This window comes from Nicotiana tabacum, chromosome 8 (genome assembly GCF_000715075.1).
Source record: "Nicotiana tabacum cultivar K326 chromosome 8, ASM71507v2, whole genome shotgun sequence".
In the NCBI taxonomy this organism is placed as follows: Eukaryota; Viridiplantae; Streptophyta; class Magnoliopsida; order Solanales; family Solanaceae; genus Nicotiana; species Nicotiana tabacum.
The window spans coordinates 171,907,664-171,923,280 of record NC_134087.1 but is presented as its reverse complement, the minus strand read 5'-3'; positions in this window follow the sequence as shown (position 1 = coordinate 171,923,280).

Here is a 15,617-nt window from a genome sequence, read left to right as displayed (position 1 = left end):
TCAGAGGTTAGTAAATCTTTGTTAGATGCGGAGACAAGGTATCCTCAATTAGAAAAACTTGCCCTTGCATTAATCATGGCATCTAGAAAGTTAAGACCTTATTTTCAGTGTCATCCTATCGTTGTGGTAACTACCTACCCTTTACGTAACATATTACATAAGAATGAGTTATCAGGTAGGTTAGCTAAGTGGGCAATAGAGTTAAGTGAATACGAAATTGCATATCAACCTAGAACTGCTGTAAAATCACAAGTATTAGCGGATTTCGTGGCTGATTTTAGTCATGGAATACAGTTAGAAGCAGAGAAAAAATTGCAGGTGTTCAATGGGGCTAACCTAGGAACTTGGACTTTATTCACTGACGGCTCATCTAATATGAGAGGAGCAGGTTTGGGAGTCGTATTGGTACCACCTACGGGTGAAACCATTCGGCAAGCTATCAAATGTCATTCCATAGCTAAAAACGAGGCAAAATATGAAGCTATGATTGCAGGTTTAGAATTGGCACGGGAGCTTGGCATAAGTCAGATTATAATCAAAAGTGATTCACAACTCGTAGTTAATCAAATACTAGGGATTATACAGCTAGAGAAGCAAGGATGCAGCAATATTTGGAGAAAGTACTGGAGTTGATAACACAATTTCAAGATTTGAAAATTAGACAAATACCCAGGGACGGAAATCTTGAAGCAGACGCCCTAGCTAATCTCGCATTTGCGGCCGACATGGCAAACGATGCAAATGCCTTAATGATACATTTATTTCATTCAGTTCTTGATCCTGATGTTAACGAGGTAAATTTTAATAATTTAACTTGGGATTGGAGGAACAAAATTGTGGCTTTTTTGTTGTATGGAACCGTTCCTAATGACAAGAAAAAGGCTTGTGCACTTCGAAGAAAAGCTGCTCGGTACTGCTTAAAATAAGGCAATTTATATCGTAAAATGTTCGGTGGTCCATTAGCAAGATGTCTTGGACCTGTGCAAACAGAGTATGTAATGAGAGAAGTACACGAGGGTCATTGCGGGAATCACGCAGGTGGAAGATCACTGGTGAGAACCTTGATTAGGGCAGGTTATTACTGGCCCAAAATGGAAGAGGAGGCAGAAAGTTTCGTGGCTAAATGTGATAAATTCCAAAGGTACGATAACAATATGCATAGACCTGCGGAATTGTTACATCCGGTCATTGCACCATGGTCATTTGTGAAATGGGGAATGGATATCGTGGGTCCATTACCGCAAGCAAAAGGATAGGTAAAATTTTTGCTTGTTCTCACTGATTATTTTACTAAATGGGTAGAGGCAGGTGCATTCAAACAGGTGCGAGAAAAGGAAGTTAGAGATTTTATTTGGCGAAATATCATATGTCGATTCGGCGTGCCAAAGGAGATCGTATGTGATAATGGCCCTCAATTTATTGGAGCTCAGATCACGGAATTTTTTCAAAGGTGACAAATTAAAAGGATTACGTCACCACCATACCATCCAGTGGGTAATGGGCAGGCAGAGTCAACAAACAAGATTATCATTAACAATTTGAAGAAGCGTTTACAAGAAGCAAAAGGTAACTGGCCTGAAGTGTTATCTGGGGTTTTATGGGCATATCGAACAACTGCTAAAACAAGTACGGGCGAAACACTATTCTTGTTGGTTTACGGAGCCGAAGCCTTGATTCCAGTTGAGATAGGAGAGCCGAGCACATGGTTCATGCAGCAAACGGAGGAGTCTAATAGCGAAGAGATGCGGGTCAATCTTGATTTACTCGAGAGAAGAAGAGAAGCTACATTAATAAGGATGACAACACAAAAGAAAGTCATTGAACGATATTACAACCGAAAAGCGCGCCTCAGATTCTTCAAAATTGGGGACTTCGTGCTTAAAAAGGTTTTTCAATCTACAAAGGTAACTAAGTCAGGGAAATTAAGTCCAACATGGGAAGGACCCTACAGAATTAGTGATGTTGTAGGAAAAGGAGCATATGAACTGGAAACAATGGATGGCAAAATACTGCCTTCACATTGGAATGCTGTTCATTTAAAGAGATACTATTTCTAAGGAAAACCCACGGTCAGGTATAACCATTTTAAATTTCATTTTTGAATTATTAATTTTACTAACGATTTTAGATGATAGGCAAAAAGCTAACCCGTACTAAATGATGAGTCACGACCTGTAAGGCACACGGAGTAACCTAAATTTCCTGGCCTAAGGTAACAATTATTCTAATAGAAACGAAAATGGGTTATGTAGTCTTCATCTATAATCGTCTCTCCGAGTCCCGTATGTTTTTCCTTTTCAGGAAAAGGACCAAGATGAGAGAAACAAACAAGTGCTCGAGGCTTCAAACTTCAACGCTCAAACACTTGGGGGACTACCTAATATACACAGACATATGTGTAAATCTCAATCAAAGATTTGAAGAAAAAATCAAGCTTAGAAGAAACAAGTGCAGAGCAAAAGTTACGAAGTTACGACATTCATAGCATTCATCATAGTGTTCTTTCCCTTTAAGACAATGAATAGCTATGGCATTCATCATAGTGTTCTTTCTCATGAGAACAACGGAGTCACTTCTTAAATCCTTCCCAATACATGGAGTTAGGGTAATAACTATGTACTGAAACGGGTTATAAGGAAAAACCTTGTGTCTATTATTTTTCTTTTGTAAAAATCTGTTACAAGAAAAATAGTTACGAGAAAGCTATAGATGTAATCCAAATACATGTAAAGTATTACTCAAAAACTTGTCAAGGTTCATAAATATAAACCTGTCAAAATTATTTCAAACAAAACATGTGTGTTCTTATTCCTTTCATCGTATTATAACACCATTATGAAGTTGAGACGTCTTCTTCATTAAGTGTCAAAAATTTAAAAGGGCCCTCTTTTATAAAACTCATGTTATTAAGTCATGAGATTAATCATAGAGCATTTTCAAAAGATAAAAATGCAAGCTATTCTTTAAGTCCATATAAATAAAAGGCAAGAATAGAACGAATAGAAGTAATAAAAACTTCTTGATATATTTAAAATTTAAAGACTAAGTATAAACTTAGTCATGAAAAATTGTTTTATATAAATGCCCCATAATAAGAACTGGGGACTTTTTCCTTCGAAAAACCCTTAAAACAAACTAAGGGTTCGATCATTATCTTCCAAAAAAAAAAACAAGTTAAGCTGTAAAAATTGGTCACTGGGAGGCAGGAACATCAGAAGTAATGGTGCCACCATCAGAAGAAGCAGCCACAAGCACGGTGTCAACTTGACTTGAAACAGCAGGCTCGTTGAGGTGAGCAAGAGTCACGGAAGCCTCACCTTCGGGAGCTTGATCTACGGTAGCTTCAACTTCAGGAACTTGAGCCAAGGCTACATCATTTTCGGGAGCTTCAGCCACGGAAGCCTCAATTGCGGGAGATGGAAAGTCCAGAGGTTGTTGAGCCTTTTCAATAGTCTCTATGACTTTAGCCAATTCTGACTCTAAATTAAAGTTCTCTTGGCTAGCCTCGGTTAAGGCATCACGGCGAGAGTTCAGAAAAGTCCAACTTACCTCAACAACCATTTTATCCCCGAGAAGCTCGTCTCTTTCCCAAATAACAATTTCACTTTTGAGCTCTTCATTTTCAGCCAAGGTGGGATTTAAAGAGATTTGAAGAGAGGCATTGGAACTTTCCAAAGCACGAATTTTATCAGTAGAGGCCCTCAAGTCCATTTGAGTTTGATTCAAGCTCTGTGCAAGATCCTTCTCGTAAACCTCCTTTTGACTCAGAAGTGCCTTCAATTCTTTAATCTCCTCATTTTCCTTAGATAGCTGATCTGAGAAAGAAGATTCAAGGTATTCTTTGTCCTTCTCTGCTTGGCTTGAAGAAGCCTTGGCCACTACTAATTCCAAAGTCAATGCACGCACCTGCTGCTCCAGGTTACTCCTATTCTCTTGCATATCTTCAATAGCAATTTGTGCACTATCAAATTGCCCTTTCCAATTAGCCGCTTCTAGTTGAGCTTCATGAGTCACTTTCTCGGCCTCAAGAATTGTTTTCTCAGAGTCACGGGCCACCTTCTCTAAAAGAGAAATTCTTCCCATCAACTCTGTACCAATGAGGTTGGCCTGAAAATGATGAAGAAGGAAAGTAAGAATCCAAGAGTAAAAAGAAAAAGAATTTTTTTTAAAATAACGGAGGAAAATACCTTCAAAGTGGCATGAACAATGTCGTTCATCAAAGTCAAGCAGCTATGGCTATTCATCTTCTCTTTTTTAATTGAGCCAATCAAAGGCTCAAGCCAAACGTCTGCCTGACCAGATTTCCTCAAAAGGCTGTTGTTGGCAGGAACTTTAATAGTCACACTCCTCATGGAAGTAGTTCTGCTTGTAGAACCAACTTCAGTATGATGAACAATAGGAGGGGGAATAATCAAAGGAGGAGTTGGAGAAGAGGTAAGTGCAGTAGAAGAAGGAACGAAAATAACAGGGGCCGGTAAAGAAGGAATCGCAGGCACGGGTGATGAAAAAGACGATAATGGTACTTCATCTAAAACAGGCCCGAGATCACCACTATCAAAACCACTAGCAAAAAGTTGGTTGGTGGATTCACGAGTATCTTGGGGGGTAACATCGTCATCAAAGACGAGGTGAACAGGCTTAGCAAAAGAGGCATGGGGAGAGACTTCAGCTTCATCATCAAAAATTACACGTCTCCTAGCCCTTGGCCTCTTTATCAAAGAGCCATCTTCATCTTCCTCCTCGGAATCTTCATCAATGGTCTTCCTCTTCACAAGTATGTCCTGAGCTCTCTTTAAAGTGAGTTGAGCTCCTGTAAAGGTTCGAGAGGCCGCAACTACCTCAGCAGAAATGCCTCGAATTGAAAATCCTGACAAAAAGAAGGATAAAAATTAAGGCAATAAATAGAAGATTTTACATACGAGAAAATAAAAAAAAAACTCTTACCATGAGTTTTCACTTTCCAACCGTACTGATTGGAAATAGATTTCCATGACCTGGCCTCCATAGGTGCGGCCTTCAATAATTTCTCTACCCAACCACGAAAGTTGGGAACTTTATCCACAACTCCCATGATTGCTACAGAGAGGAGAGGGAGAGAAAATTAAAAAAAAAATTGTCAAAATTGAAAGAAAAAGGTACGAGAGAATAAAAGACTTACGTGCAAAATTCCATTTCTCGGAAAAAGGAACGTTTTCTTCACCCACCAAACCAATAGTGGGGGCAGCAACGAATCAAACATACCAGCCACGATCCTTATCATCTTCTGGGCTTACCAAAACCCTTTTACTCCTAGCTACTAAAATAAAAACACCGATGCGATAGAGCCTGGGGGAGTAAAGATGAATTAGATGAGGGAAAGTAAAATCAACACCAGCCTTGTTTGATAAATGTCTTAAGCAAGCTACAGCTCTCCAAACGAGTGGGCCGATTTGTGCTAAACAAACTTGGAAAAAAGTGCAAAAATCAAGAATTACTGAATCAATGGTTGGTTTAAATCCTAGAGTCAAGGGATAAGTATAAACGAAAGAAAAACCAGTCATATAAGAAGTAATTCTTTGATTTGGGTTAGGAACAACAATTAGGAAGTCACTATTCCAATGACAGTCGTTACAAACTATGGGGGTTAAAACCTCTGTAATCATAGTAGGGTAGGTATCAGCACGACTCAACTAAGAAACTTGTTTTTGAAGTGATTCTCTGTCATGGGTAAAAGATAAGTCGCTAGGAACTATCTCTTCTATCAAAGGTTCTTGTAAAGGTTCGGAAATTTCTTTACTCTTAGAAGATGATTTCTGAGTAAAAGAACCTCTAATTCTAGAAGGAGTACCAGAACTAGAGGAAGTTATAGAAGAACCAGCAGCAGAACTTCCGCCACAGACAGATCCTAAACTATGGAGTCTGCCACCCCTACCCCTTCTATGTTTAACAGGGGCATTGGGGAAGTTATCCAAGGTAGGAACTCTTCTAGGGTTAGGGTTTGAAGAAGACATGATGAAGAAGGTCGAATTAAGGAAGAAGTGAACAATATCGAAGAGTAAAGTATTCAATAAAACTTTATGAAGAAGAGGACAAGAGAAAAAGGTTATATTTATGTGAGAAAACAACCGTCAAAGGCAGGAAGTGTAATGATGAAAAGCCTATAATAAAGGCAACTAGCTCTTCGTGAATAGTGGAGCTGTAAAAGCCTTGAAAAAAGGGTGCAAAACTGCAGAACCGATGGGAGAATGACACGTGTATAGAGCATTTAATAGAAGAGACAATTGAAGAGTCAATGTTGTCATAGCATTAATGATGACATAAATTCCTTTTTTTAATGAAATCCACTTCCCAAATATTTAATTGATAAATAAATGAAAAGTGGGGGGACTATCTGTACTGGAAAAAATTAGAGTTTGCATATTGGAGGTGACGTGTCATGACACGTGGATTAGTCAAAAGGTCAAAGAATTATAATTAGCCAAGAGGCACGAGCAACAACAGATACGAGAGAAGGTGATGAAAGAGACACGGGCAGTTATTCAAATAGTTCGGCGCTCGTACCTATTTAAGTCATTTAAAGCTCAAAGATCAAGGAGAATCAAGGAAATGAATTTGACAACGCATGACAGTCCAAATTCAGTATTCAATATATATTAAATACCTAATACGTTAGAGAATTTGTATTTAATATAAATGATTGAGTAACGTTTCTTTTATTGTCATTTATTGCTCATAATTGTCTTATTAAGACAAAAGCAATACATATATTTCCAAAAACCCATTATAAAAGGGAGAATGCTGAACATTTGTAAGGACACACAAAATAATATTGGAATATACTGATTTACTTTGCTTTCTTCTGCTCATCTTGTTATTATTGAAAGTCAATTTCTTTTATACATTGTTTTGATTATCAGTAACCCGTGTTCTTCTAAAATTCTAGCTTTGACTAAAATTCTATTTTTGGTTAAACAACTTTAAGGCGCAGTTTATCGACAATTTTTCTTCTTGTTGGACAATCTTTTACTATATAGAAATAATTTTATATTTTTGTGCTTTCAAGTATTTTTATCTTTGAATATATACTTTTAAAAATTTGTTATTATTTTTTAGTAAGAACGTTTTACATTTATGTTTGATGTTTATTACACATGGCTTGCAAATTATAGATTTTGTTTTCTCGTTCTTGATTTTTTTGCTTCCAGTGCTCTTACAATAAATATAATGGAGATCTGTAACTCTAGCCAAGTGGTGTAATATAGCAACATTATCTTCTTCTTTATTTAAGAGTTGCAGGAAAATAACACTGAAATTACAAAAGGGTAAAATTTAAAAACATTGAAATTTATATTGTTGCCAAAAATCATAATATGGAAGGTATATAACATTACAAATCACAAGGTTGATAAGTGTTATAACGGTAAACATGGTGAAGATCTTTAAAATCACCCTATTATTTTTTGCTCACTCTTATTTATATTGTGTAATAAAATATGGTATACGGGTTGAGAGGGGTGTCTATCAGGTCACTGACGAAGTTAAAGTGTCTATTTGATCGTTGTGGATAATTTAAAGAGACCGTTTGTATTTCGCCAAAAACTAAAAATATTTTAAAATGACCTTGAAATATTTTAATTTACCAAAATGAAAGTGTGAACTAAGTAATAATAATAAAAAAATATAGTAGGAGTAAAAAGGAGGCTTATGAAGAAGTTATAGTACTATCACGTTACTTGTAAAAGTTAGTCTAAGGAGCTATGATGTCTTACCAAAAAGGCTTGAAAGTGACTTGATTTATGGACAATACATTTTAGTAGATAAAGTAATATAGGATACATACAAAGGGTGAACTTGGAAGAGGAAGCCTTTTAGTTGGAATGCCTAGTTGTAATGTAACCAGGACGACAAAATTTTTTTCATTGTCCCTTATTATGTATAGTAATATCCTAACAATTTACACAAGAATTTGCCACTCGCAAATGCGACTTTAGTACTGTCCATCTTTACTTATTTTGTGTTCTACTTTCTTGATATTTTTCACTTGTTTGGTCTGAATGCAGAATGTCCATAGTATGGAGAGTAGAGCCTTGTGCCATCTTTAGTCAATTGAAATTAAGAGTGGAATTTTTGACACTGGTTATTTCGACAAAGCTGTAGTGTAATTCTCACCGAAAGTAATGTGGTTATTTGACTGTGAATAGGAAAATGGGAACAATAAGGACCCTTTACATGTGCCGATGATTTCATTTTAGGGTATTTTCCGACTTAGACATCAGCCATCTCTTTGACTGCGTGATAAAGAGTTATGAAATGTTCTGGTTCTTGGTCACATGATCTTTTGAGTTGTTTAACTTCTTCTTCTCTCGGTAATATTACCAATTAAATATGTCGAGAAATAATGACATTCGCCTTTAGAATCGGGAGAGGCAAAGGTAAAAGTAAATCTTATGGATGAATGTAGCTTTCTTCCAAGAATTACGAGTAAGAATCTTCAATCAAACAGAATAAAAGTAAAGAGTAATTGCATATATTTGTAAATTTCTTGATGATAGTATAAAATAAGACAAGAAGCTCTTATATAAGAATACACTATGTAAAGGTTTTTTCTCACTTATTTTCTGCCCATTACTAACATTAACTGCATTAATTATCTGTTATTTAAATTACTCGTAACAATTATGGTAATGTAGACATCGAAATTTTATAGATCAAGCTAAATCCTAAATTCAAGATACTACAAGACCTCTTGAAATTCTAGGAGTCTGTTAGTGTTGCTTGGAGGCTACTCTACCAAAACCCAGTATTGGAGGCTACCCTATCCTAACCCTAGGTCATTCCTATAAAAAGGGTTACGTATTCTCTTAAAAAGACATCTCAAAAAATGGAGATCATCTCGAAAATCCCATAAACTCATGGGATATTCACAAAGAGATCAAGATGCGGCCGGATAAACATAATTTCATGGAGATCAAATACATCCCATGAAGGTTTGCATCATCCTACGTTCGAGAAACACGCTGTTCTAGCCCTCGAATCACGGAGATAATCAGGAGAGAAGAATCAATGGAGAAACAGAATTGTACCCACAAATATTTATCAATAAAATTATGCTTCTTCATATTTGTATTGTAATTGCATTTAATTTTCTACTCTAAGAAAATTTGTTGCAAACAAATTGGTACACCCAGTGGGACCAGTTCTGCGCTTCATCTCTTCCTCCTGCAAATCGAAACTACAAGCTTCAAAAATTTCTGTTGTATCGGGTACATCAAGTCTCGTCTTCAAGTTTCGCCAAGCCTACACCCCGACGAACCTTGAAGTAGGGGGATATTTGTAGACATCAAAATTTTAATGGATCAAGCTAAGTCCTAAGTTCAAGATACTACAAGACCTCTTGAAATTCTAGGAGTCCGTCAGTGTGTTGCTTCGAGGCTACTCTACCAAAACTAAGGATTAGAGGCTACTCGATCCTAACCCTAGGTCATTCCTATAAAAAGGATTACGTATTCTCTTAAAATGGCATCTCAAAAAATGGTGATCATCTCGAAAATTCCATAAACTCATGGGATATTCACAAAGAGATCAAGATGCGGCCGGATAAACATAATTTCATGGAGATCAAATACATCTCATGAAGGTTTTGCATCATCCTACGTTCGAGAAACACGTTGTTCTAGCACTCGAATCACGAAGATAATCAGGAGAGAAGAATCAAGGGAGAAACAGAATTGTACCCACAATTATTTATCAATAAAATTATGTTTCTTCATATTTGTATTGTGATTGCATTTAATTTTCTACTCTAAGAAAATTTGTTGCAAACAGGTAATAATAACAATCGCGCACAATCAACGATAATGCTGATTCCCTTCCCATATTCGTAACTGTCTATGGATCTTCCTTTTTTGTAGTATTCATGCATTCCCTACCTATATTTTTTTTCCCAATTGTTAGATACGATATCTTTAGTAATTAATCTCATAATCTTCTTTATTGATCTCATTCAAATGCCACCTGTCAACATATCGTTAATCCACGTGTCATATTCATTTTTCCACCAATACACCCTCCATATATATTGAAGTAACAATTGCAAAAGATTAAATTTATTAGTTATAAATAAACAGCAGTGATGTCAAAATGGTAATTAAGGAAATAGTGGCAGGGTATGAAAGAAAGACAAAAGAGTTAGGGGAAGCAAGTGCATGTAAGGGAAAGCATGGAAAGATGGGTCGCTGTAAAGGCAGGAGATAGTAAAAACAAAACAAAGAAAAACTAATTATATAAATACAGAGACCAATATTTAAATAAAATCCAAGAAAAATCTAAAATCTGGTCAAGAAACCATGCAATAGTTTAAGAGTACTTCTGTGACGTTCGGACAAAAAATAAAAATAAGAAACAAGAGGTGGCCGAAGGTTCGCAATGGATGGCTTAAATATCGAACAGTTTACCACAGTACACACTGAGAGAGCAAAAATTCCATTATTAAACTCTGCAAAGATAGGCTACACAAACCAAAGGCTGATCTATAATTTAAATTTTATGAATTTAATATTTAAAAATTTTAATATTGAACTTATTATATTTTCTAAGTTATAAGTTTATATTCATTATTTTTTGCAATTTAAATAAATTTTTAGCATAAACTTATGCTCCATCTTAAAATTATGGGTTCAATTGAACTCTTATACATGCGCCACTGACACAAACACAGAACCGACTTCAGCCGGACGCGGTTTCGTGGCCCTCTTTGCTTTTGGCTTCTTCCTTTGTAAGGAATACTGTACTGTCATGAATGGTTCTGTTTCCAGCTTAGAGGGTAATTAATAAAGAGAGCGCTAAGGTTTCGATTAGTTGTCAATCCCATTTTTATATTGCAACAATGTTTTCTTATGGTTTTATTGTGTGTATCGAAACAGTAGTAATGTGTTAACATGCTGCTGAATGGAATACATTGGGCACTTAAAAGAGGTTTCTTCGTTTAAGTTAACGATATTGAGTAGAAAAGTGATTACATGGATGGCCGTCCAACTTTTATTTTATTATTAATGATACTCTCTTCGTTCAATTTTAATTGCTTTCTTTTTTTATAGCTATTTTTATATATATTAAGGAATTTATTTTTTAATATTAATTAATAATAAATTGGTCATATTAACCTTTACTATCTTTTCAATTTGTTCATTAGAAATATATAACATATACTCCGAAACTCTTTACTCCAAGGTCAATTTTAGAAAAAAAAAATTAATTACTTCTTGATATCTTAATAAATCAAATATTGTGGCCCAAAAAAAAGGACCAAAATGTCAATTAAAGTGGATCGGAGAAAATATAAAACTATTTTATTTCGAAAAGATAATTACTTAAGTTATGTATCACGAATATAAAGAGAAATATCAAAAATTAAAATTCAGTTCTGACGACCGCAAGTAGGCTGCCTTCTGTTCATATGAATAAAATTATCATGTAATTAAGTATATCCATGTCAAAATATAAAAAGCAAAATATTGCATTTTCCAGCCCAACCTATGTCTTCCATCATGTGGCACATCATCCATTACCTTTTTAAAATTGTGTTAGAAAATATGTCTTTATTTTTGTAAGTGGTGTCGGGTGCATATTACGCTAAGGTGAATTGTTGAGGTAGTAACCTACTTATGATTAATTTCTCGAAATGGATTTAGCATTTTATACTAAATTAATGCATAATTGAATAATTTTTTCATTACAAAAATACTTCTATGTTTTTTATATGATAAATTGAAAGTGTGATGACCATCCATATTAAGCCTGAGACAAATATGAAAGAAGGAAACTATGCTGGTTACCAAATCTAGGTGCTCAATCATGTTTCTATTTAAGGATAAGTGTCTTCAAACCAGAGCCACTTGCTTAAATTCTTGCTAAAAGAAAATCTGTTCAACTGTGCAGTATGTATTCTCAAGTGAGTAGGAAGCGAATTTGAGCGAATTTCAATTTCATCGGAAAATGAGCAGATTACGGAGATGAACATCAAATTGTCCAGAAAAAAAATCAAAAGAAACTTTTTTGCGCTTTACAATCTAAGTCCAACTTTGCCATTTAATGAATTGCAAAATGATATAAGAAGAAATAATCATGTAAAAAAAAAAAAAGAGAACACTAATAATAGTACTAATAGTAGATCAACTATTACAAGTAGGTTACTATGAATAATAGGAAACTACTACTATTATTTTAAGAACCTTTTTCTATTTTTAATAACTCCCCTTTGAGAATGTAAAGGTTGATGCCTTGTGTTGCATTTGAACTATATAGTTAGCTTGCTTGTGGATTAATTTTCAATTGAGGGCGACTGATAGTATTGGTTTTCCTTTTTTATTTTTGGGTTCTAAATAGGAAGTAATCTGTAACGATCCGATCAGTCGTTTTGAGCTAGCGTGTCGTTCAATGGTTGAAGACTTTGAGTAACTTCACTTTATGTATTATGACTTGCACGTGTGGTTGGTTTTGATTTTCGAGAAGTTCAGAGTTGATTTGGAGGAATAATTCTCAATTCGAAAGGTTTAAGTTGGAAGAGTTGACGAAGATTTGACTTTTAAGAAAACGACCTAGGAATCAAGATTTGAAGGTTCCTATAGGTTCGTAAGATGATTGCGGACTTGGCTGTATATTCGAGTTAAATATCAGATGGTCCGAGAGTGATTCGGCGCTTATTATCAGAAGTTTGCATTTTGAAAGTTTTAAACTTGCTAAGTTTGACTTAAAGTGGACTTTGGTGTTATCGGACTCCGGGAAGTGTTCAGGGACCTTGGATAGGTTCATTTTATTGATTGGAACTTGTGCGTGAAGTTTCGTCGTGATTCGGAATATCTAAGTGTGATTCGGACGCGTTCGGCGAACGCTGAAAGTTTGAAAGTTAAGAGAGTTTAAGAAATTGAGTTTGATCTTTAATTTTTGGTTTTGATGTTGTAATTCGTGTTTCGAGCCTTTGGACAAGTTTACATAGGATATATAATAAACTTGTTAGAATAATTGGACGGGGGTTCCTCGGACCTCGGGTGAGTTTTGGAGGTAGTTTCGGACCATTTTTAGGCCCTTTTGAACAACTGATAATGGATACTAGGGTATGAATCGTGATCACGGAGGTCTGGGCGGCGATTGCGAAGAGCAAAGTGCATTTCAGATCTTGTGAATCGCGATCGCGAAAGGTAGGGTCGCGATCGCGAAGAAGAAATTTTTACTGTCAGTGGTGTGACTTCGGGAGCTTATATCTTGCAATTGATAAGGAATTTGGAGATGATCTAAAAATAAAAGTTATAGTCCTTTGAAACTAATTTTTAGAAAAATCAAACTGTTTGTCATTTTAAATTTTATACAACAAGTTATGGCCATTAAACCAAAGAGTGTTTGTGAAGAGAAAAACATAATTTGTACATTGCGATCACGGGCTTCTTGGCCGCGATCGCAATGAAGGAAATAATGCTGGAACATTTGTTAACCGCGATAGCATGGCTAATAACTGCAATCGCGAAGACGGAGGCCTGACATGTGTATTAAACATCTTATTTCGGAATTTTGAGCTCATTTCTTTATACCTTTAAGTTGTTGAGCACATGTGGGCCATTTGGGGTGATTCTTGAAGATTTTTTTTTTTTGCATATATCATAAGGTAAGTTAATCCTACTTGTTTCAAGTTAAATACATAGATTATATATGGATTAACATGGAATTTAATAGAAATTGTGGAATTGTGGGAAGAAAACCTAGAATTTGGTATTTTTGGATTTTGACCACGAAATTTGACATGGAATTAGGAATAAATTATATATTTGAGTTCTTAGTGCTATGGATAATGTTTATCTTCAAAAAATTTTAGAATCCGGGCACGCGGGTGTGATAACCCAAAGGGGCCATCTTTTATCTTAAAATCTAAATCCGAGTTTTGAGGCCTTGAAAATCTTATTTTCCTTCTCCTCGATTTGCGTGCGCAGTTCGAGCGCATTTCCGGAAAGCCTTTGTGCGAAATTTAAGAAACATATTGAAATTTACCTTTAAAATTGATTAAAGTTGGATTCAGTTAACGTTTTTGGTAAACGGACCCAAACCCATAATTTAACGGTCTTTTAGGGTCCGTAGTAAAATATGGGACTTGGGCGTATGCCCGAAATCGAATTCCGAGGTCCCTAGCCCGAGAAATGAATTTTTGAAGGAAATTGTTTACTGGAAAATATAAGGATTTTTTGAAATGGAATAGTATGTAATCTCATTGGTAACGGGGCCATATTTTGGTTTCGGAGCCCGATACAGGTTTGATATAGTATTTAAGTTGTATATGTGAAATTTGGTGAAAAACGGAAGAGATTTGATATAAATCAGACCCTTGGATGAGAAAATAGAAATTTCGAACTATCTTATGAATTTCATGAGTTTTGGTGTTAAATTCATTGTTTAAGATGTTATTTTGGCGATTTGATCGCATAAGCAAGTCCGTAAGATAATTTTAGACTTATGTGCATATTTGGTTTGGAGCCCCGAGGGCTCGGGTGAGTTTTGGATAGGCCACGAGGTGTTTTGGAACTTAGAAAATCTTGCTGGCATGCTTCAGCTGTTGCAGGCCTCTGATCTCACAATTGCGAGATTAGGCTTCGAAATTGCGAGCTTCACAGGCTTGGCGATTGCGAGCCTTTCATCACAAATACGACTAAAAGGCTTGGCCAGCATGTTTGCATTTGCGAACATTCCTTCGCATTTGCGAAGTCAACATGGAGGCTAAAGCTTCGCAATTGCGACAAATTGCTCGCAACTGCGACAGTAGCAGACATGCAGCAGCTTCGCATTTGCGAAGCCTGTCTTGCATTTGCGAGCTTCGCAATTGCGAAGCTCTTGTCGCAAATGCGACATCTGCAACTGATCAAAACATCACTTGGACAGGATTTTGAACTCATTTCTCAAATTATTAAACCGTAAGCTCCCATAGGCGATTTTCCAAAGGAGTGTTCTTCCCCAAATCATAGGTAAACGATTTCTAACTCATTTTCTTAATTCTATTTCATCTTTTTACAAGATTTCATCACAAAATCTAGGATTTTTCCAGGGAAATTGGGTGTTTTTGGGTAGAATTTAAGAATTTCAAAATTTGGGAATTTAGACCTCAAATTGAGGTCGGATTTCAAAACAAATTGCATATTTGGGTTCATGGGTGAATGGGTAGTTGGGTTTTGGTTCGACTTTCGAGTTACCAAGCGGGCGTGGGGTCGTTTTTTGACTTTTTGGAGAAAATATTGGGAAATATATAATTAAACATTGGAATTGAGTTCTTTAGCATTTATTGATGTTATTAAGTAAATTATGACTAGATACACGCGGATTGAAAGTGAAACCGAGAGGTAAAGCGGTAATTGAGGCTTGATCTTGGCCGTGGAATCGAGGTAAGTATTTGGTCTAATCTTAGCTTGAGGGAATAGGTGTAATTGTCTTATTTTCTATGTGTTAGTGTTGAGTACGATGTATAGGTGTGGTGACGAGTATCTATACGTTGGTGTCCAGCATGCAAGGGAGTCTTATACTGCGACTGTTGTGACTCTTATTATGTACTATTCATTCTTAAATGGATGCTTATCCATGTTGAACAAGACTTATGATAATTTCTT